Source organism: Salvelinus sp. IW2-2015, unplaced genomic scaffold, assembly GCF_002910315.2.
Source record: "Salvelinus sp. IW2-2015 unplaced genomic scaffold, ASM291031v2 Un_scaffold6395, whole genome shotgun sequence".
NCBI classification, from domain to species: Eukaryota; Metazoa; Chordata; class Actinopteri; order Salmoniformes; family Salmonidae; genus Salvelinus; species Salvelinus sp. IW2-2015.
This window is the reverse complement of record NW_019947657.1, coordinates 14,803-22,166: the sequence shown is the minus strand read 5'-3', so window position 1 is coordinate 22,166 and position 7,364 is coordinate 14,803. Positions and strand designations below refer to the sequence as shown.

Sequence of the window (7,364 nt, the reverse complement as noted above, 5' to 3'; positions counted from 1 at the left end):
CGGTAGTGGAGGTACGGTATGTGGGGAGGACAGAAGAGGGGGATTCGGTTGGGAGGGGTGGGCACTGGGTATCTACAGAGACCAAGATGGAAGGAGACAGAGAGAGAGAAGGAAATATAGTGAGAAAAGTAGAGAGAAAGAGACAATGTGGAAGGTGGTTGGCTGTGGGTTATGGGTTGGCTTTGACTTTAGTTACTACAGCACAAGCAGCAGAAAGAAAGAAAGAAAGAAAGAAAGAAAGAAAGAAAGAAAGAAAGAAAGAAAGAAAAAGTAGGCAGATAATTAACTTGTTGGTCCTTTGTGTTTGTCCTGTGACTGCAGGCAGGAGATGAAAGGGGTCTGCTAGGTCTCACATTCCACCCCAATTACAAGAAGAACGGCAAGCTGTACGTCTCCTACACCACCAACCAGGAGCGCTGGGCCATCGGACCCGTCACGACCACATTCTGCGCGGTGGTCGAGTACACCGTCTCCAGGTAACTAGTGGAGAAACCCATGCCAAGCATTTACCATTTACGGTTCAACCACTGATAATACAGAGACGTCCTGCATGTGGTCGAGTCACCGTCTCCAGGTAACTAGTGGAGAAACCCATGCCAAGCATTTACCATTTACAGTTCAACCACTGATAATACGAGACATTCTGCGCCGTGGTCGAGGTACCCGTCTCCAGGTAACTAGTGGAGAACCCATGCAAGCATTTACCATTACAGTTCAACCACTGATAATACAAGACGTCCTGCATGTGGTCGAGTACACCGTCTCAGGTAACTAGTGGAGAAACCCATGCCAAGCATTACCATTTACAGTTAACCATGATAATACAAAGACGTCCTGCATGTGGTCGGTACACCGTCTCCAGTAATAGTGGAAACCCATGCCAAACATTTTATTTACAGTTCAACCACTGATAATACAGAGACGTCCTGCGATGTGGTCGAGTACACCGTCTCCAGGTAACTAGTGGAGAAACCCATGCCAAACATTTACCATTTACAGTTCAACCACTGATAATACAGAGACGTCCTGCATGTGGTGAGTACACCGTCTCCAGGTAACTAGTGGAGAACCCATGCCAAACATTTACCATTTACGGTTCAACCACTGATTAATACAGAGACGTCCTGCATGTGGTCGAGTACACCGTCTCCAGGTAACTAGTGGAGACACCATGCCAACATTTACCATTTACGTTCAACCACTGATAATACAGAGACGTCCTGCATGTGGTCGAGTACACCGTCTCCAGGTAACTAGTGGAGAAACCCATGCCAAACTTTACCATTTACGGTTCAACCACTGATAATACAAGAGAGTCCTGCATGTGGTCGAGTACACCGTCTCAAAGGTAAATCTGTGAAATTAACATTGAACCAAAGTTAAAATGTTGAATTGACATCTATGTCCTGCGGTCACTGTCTCCAGGTAAAATGGGAGAAACCAAACCAAACCACCCCCTAGATACATTCATTGACCACACATGGTTCAACCAATGACGATGCAGAAACAAGCAAAGCCTAAATAAGATGGATTTCAGTGTCGATATTCCCGAGATAAATGTTTGTAGGTATAAAGTAGGGCTGGGAATTGCCAGGGACCTCACGATACGATATTATCATGATACTTAGGTGCCGATATGATATTTATTGCGATTCTCACGATTCTATATGTATTGCGATTCGCACTGTAATTMTATTGCAATGTTATTCGATGTTCCAAACATATTGCTCACKATATGTCTGCTGCAGAGYGACAAGAGAGAGAGCCATGAGAACACGAGTCTTGACCAYTCAGGAAAATAAAAGTGCTGAAAACATCTTGGCTCCCTATTTAAATAGAAGATGGAGAACAAGCTATGAGGGAAAAATACTGGAGTTTTGGAGCAGGTACAGCCAACTAGCGCACAAATAATATTGCGATATTGTCAAAACAATACGATATATTGTCAAAAATAATATCCCGATATGTAACACAACAATTTTTTCCCGCATCACTAGTATAAAGTACAGTTGATGAACAGGAAATTTGCCAAGTCAAGTCTCGCACCGTGAAACGTGTTTTCTGACGGCGACAGCTTTTGCTTTTATTGAAAACTGTAATGGCGGCGTATAATTCTACAACGCCGCTAATGACAACTGTAGATGTTTGTGGCTCTGCTGGTGATATACCAGAGRTCRGTTGCACAACAAGCCGTGATTAACAAAACAAACTTCTCGTAACTATACTAGTTAAAGTATTACGTTTTTATTATCATAATCACTGTTGTATGGCACGGTTTAAAGACTTCATTTTTCAAACTGTTATAATCTTGGAGGTGCTGGCGTTTTGAGGAGGAGCCATGGCGTTGGTATTTGTATGTCACTCAGTGTGAAATAGTCAATCTTCCTGGCAGAGCAACGACCCTGAAGGAAAATAATAAGAAACTCTCTGTCTAAATACCCTGCCCAAAATAACACATCATTAAACATTTTGTGGCTGTTATATGAAGCCAAATCTTTTCTCTGGACTTGGAAAGTCATCACTTTATGGGTTTGAGTTACAGCTTTGAGTTGAGATTCACCCCAACATCGTAATAACGTCCTAACMCTGAGCTTTAATGAAGCGTCAAATCTAAAACCCAATGTCTCCAGACAACAAGCTCATTAAACACTCTTCTCGTTGGCGTGTTGTCGGTGAGTTAGCTTGTTTTTACATGTCAGCATTTTCTCCTGCAGTGGTATCATCTTACTCACGTACATAATTGCTCTTTTTCCATACAGGCATTACATGAGCACCTCTCTGTTTAATCAGGACATCCTTTAAATATACACGTCTCAAACGTTCTTACCTTTGGTCTCAATATGTGTAGTAGGCCCCAATAGTGTCAACATATGTTTAGTGCTCATTTTGGTTAATGCAGGGGTGTGTTAGGGCTGGGTTGGAGAAAAAGCATGCACACCAGCTATGACCCTAAGACTGTCCACCCTTGGTATGGAATGTATTGAGCCGTCACGCTAGCCTCTGACAATACACTGTTAGGTTCCTCTCATAGAGATATAAAACAATACACTCCAGGTTCCTCTCATAGAGATTATAAAACAATACACTCTAGGTTCTCTCATAGAGATATAAACAATACACTCTAGGTTCCTCTCATAGAGATTATAAAACAATACACTCTAGGTTCCTCTCATAGAGATATGAAACAATACACTCTAGGGTCCTCATAGAGATATAAAAAATACACTCTAGGTTCCTCCCATAGAGATATGAAACAATACACTCTAGGTTCCTCTCATAGAGATATGAAACAATACACTCTAGGTTCCTCTCATAGAGATATAACACATACACTCTAGGTTCCTCACAGAGATATAAAACAATACACTCTAGGTTCCTCTCATAGAGATATGAAAACAATACACTCTAGGGTCCTCATAGAGATATAAAAACAATACACTGTAGGTTCCTCTCATAGATATAAAACAATACACTCTAGGTTCCTCTCATAGAGATATGAAACAATACACTCTAGGTTCCTCTCATAGAGATATAAAACAATACACTGTAGGTTCCTCATAGAGATATAAACAATACACTCTAGGTTCTCTCATAGAGATATAAAAACAATACACTCTAGGTTCCTCTCATAGGATATGAAACATACACTGTAGGTTCCTCTCATAGAGATATAAAACAATACACTCTAGGTTCCTCTCATAGAGATATGAAACAATACACTCTAGGTTCCTCTCATAGAGATAGATAAAAATACACTCTAGGTTCCTCTCATGAGAGATATAAAACAATACGCTCTAGTTCCTCTCATAGAGATATAACACAATGCCCTCTAGGTTCCTCTCATAGACATAAAAAAACAATGCATTTGATCGAGAACCTTTTCGATTACATTTTGTTGATCAGGAAAAACCGAACTTGGTGGACAGTGGACACGCGGATGCTGATAGAAGTGGCAGAGGCTGCACAGGAAGCACCTGGGAGGACAGCTGCTGTTTGGCCCTGACGGCCTGCTGCACATCGTCCTGGGAGATGGCATGATCACCCTGGACGACATGGAGGAGATGGACGGCTCAGGTGAGACCCAGGGGTCAGGGGGTCAAAGGTCAAGGGCAATGTGTAGGCTATTTGGGGATTAGTCTGTGGGGGATCATTCTGTCGGAATCTTTAGTATGTGATCTTTCTATGGGTAATCTTTCTATGGGAATCTTTCTATGGGAATCTTTCTATGGGAATCTTTCTATGGTATCCTTTCTATGGGAATCTTTCTATGGGTATCTTTCTATGGGTATCTTTCTATGGGATCTTTCTATGGTTATCTTTCTATGGTTTATCTTTATAGGCCATCCTTTCTTTGGGCATCTTTCTTTGGGCATCTTTCTATGGGCATTCTTTCTATGGGCATTCTTTCTATGGGTATCTTTCTATGGGTATCTTTCTATGGTTATCTTTCTATGGTTATCTTTCTATGGCCATCTTTCTATGGGTATCTTTCTATGGGTATCTTTCTATGGGTATCTTCTATGGTTATCTTTCTATGGTTATCTTTCTATGGCATCTTTCTATGGAATTTTCTTGGGCATCTTTCTATGGGAATCTTTCTTTGGGCATCTTTCTATGGGTATTTTCTATGGCACATTTTCTAATCACATCTTTTCTATGGGCATCTTTCTGGGTTATCTTTCTATGGGAATCTTCTATGGGCATCTTTCTATGGCCATCTTTCTATCACTCTTTCTATGGGCATCTTTCTATGGTTATCTTTCTATTGGGAATCTTCTATGGGTATCTTTCTATGCGCCATCTTTCTATCGCATCTTTCTATGATCTGTCTATGGGTATCTTTCTATGGGTATCTTTTCTATGGGATCTTTCTATGGATCTTTCTATGGGCATCTTTTATGGGAATCTTTCTATGGGTATCTTTCTATGGGAATCTTTCTATGGCAATCTTTCTTTGGGAATCTTTCTATGGACATCTTTCTATTCACATCTTTCTATTCACATCTTTCTATGGGCATCTTTCTATGGTTATCTTTCTATGGGATCTTTCTAATGGATCTTTTCTATGGGTATCTTTTCTATGGGTATCTTTCTATTCACATCTTTCTATGGCATCTTTCTAGGGTTTATCTTTTATGGGAATCTTTCTATGGGCATCTTTCTATGGTATCTTTCTATGGCCATATTGCTATGGCCATCTTTCTATGGCCATCTTTCTATGGGAATCTTTCTATGGGCATCTTTCTATGGGTATCTTTCTATGGCCATCTTTCTATTCACATCTTTCTATGGGCATCTTTCTATGGGTATCTTCTATGGGCATCTTTCTATGGACATCTTTTCTATGGTTATCTTTCTATGGGAATCTTTCTATGGGTATCTTTCTATGGGTATCTTTCTATGGGTATCTTTCTATGGCCATCTTTCTATCGCATCTTTCTATGGTTATCTTTTCTATGGGAATCTTTCTATGGGTATCTTTCTATGGGTATCTTTCTATGGGTATCTTTCATGGCCATCTTTCTATGGTTATCTTTCTATGGGTATCTTTCTATTCACATCTTTCTATGGGAATCTTTCTATGGTATCTTTCTATGGGTATCTTTCTATGGGTATCTTTCTATGGGAATCTTTTATGGTATCTTTCTATGGCCATCTTTCTATGGGAATCTTTCTATTCACATCTTTCTATGGTTATCTTTCTATGGTTATCTTTCTATGGAGATCTTTCTATGGGGAATCTTTCTATGGGTATCTTTCTATGGGTATATTTTCTATGGGTATCTTTCTATGGCCATCTTCTATGCTATGGCCATCTTTCTATGGCATCTTCTCATGGTTATCTTTCTATGGTTATCTTTCTATGGTTATCTTTCTATGGGAAGATCTTTCTATGGATCATCTTTCTATGGAATCTTTGCTGGTATTTTTTAAGGCCACTGTAGCCATTTCCAAAACTAAAGGACTGTAAGTCCTTCTAGATTTGGCAGATGACAATCACTGCGTAGCAGTAACTCAAGATGTAGTCTACAAGTATTTCACTCCACTAACCGTTGTCCTTTCTTGTGGTGTGTGTCTGCAGTTGGATTTCACAAGGGTTGTGTTTGAGGGTGGACGTGGACACAGATGCGCAGGCTCCTACTCTACCCAGGAAAACCACTACTTCACAGCCCAACCTAGCCACCAAGCAATATCTTGGCTGCCACGCTCGCCATGACCAGCAGGTGAGTGAGAATGTTCCATGGCATACCTGATACCTGTACCACGACCCAGAAGGAATCCCAACAGTACTTCCTACTGATACCTGTACCCACCAACGAGAATCCCCAATACATCAATACTGATACGCCTGGTAACCAGCCAGAGAAATCCACAATACTCAACATACTGTCCATGTACCCCGAATGCCATACTCACTGTACCACAAACCAGAGAATCCCCGAATCACTGTCTCACACCTGAATACCTGTACCAGCCAGAGAATCCCCAATACATTCGTCGATACCTGATAGTGTCCCACCTAGAAGATATCCCCCACACTCTCTCCCTGATAACTGTACTCACCCTGAGAATCCCCCAATCACTTCTCACACTGAATACTGTACCCACCTAGAGAATCCCGACCAATCTTCACATACTGATACCATGTACCCCACCTGAGAATCGCACCCAATACTTCATACTGATACCTGTTACACACAGAGAATCCCCCATACTTCAATGTACTGTGCCTCGAATACACATGATACCCATAGGTACCAATGATTACACACTCCACACCCTAGAGAATCCATTCCCAATATGACTTACCAGGACTTTCACTACTGATTACACTGCTTGACCACCAGAGAATCCCCAAATACTTCAACTACCTCGATCACTTACCCCACTAGAGAACCTTCCAATACTTTCCACAACCTGATACCTGTACCACCGTAGAGAATCCCACAATTTCAACGTAACATAGACCACAGGATCCACCGGTCACTCCACCTCTGTAGTACCGAGATTCCCCAATACTTTCTCCACTCTGATACCTGTACCCAAGAGACCATATCACGACGACAGCAATCATGTTCACACCCTACAATCCAACTTCTCAACCTGATACCTGTCCACCGTAGAGAATCCCCAGATACTCTCACATACCTTGATAGCCTGTACCAGCAAGATCCCTCACTACGCTCTCTCAAGAAATCCCGAATACTTCACACCGTGATACTGTACCCACCCTAGAGAATCCCCACAATACTTTCAATAACTGATACTGTACCTCCTAGAGAATCCCTGCAATACTTCCAAACTGATACCATGTACCAACTAGAGAACCCGGCAAATACTGTCTCAATCACCTGATACTGTAC

At 41.4% G+C, this 7,364-nt stretch overlaps 1 pseudogene; it reads left to right on the top strand.

Moving 5' to 3' along the window:
- The first annotated feature begins 315 nt into the window (after positions 1-315).
- The window catches only part of LOC112078863 (hedgehog-interacting protein-like), a 16,743-nt pseudogene continuing 9,694 nt past the window's right edge, over positions 316-7,364 (top strand).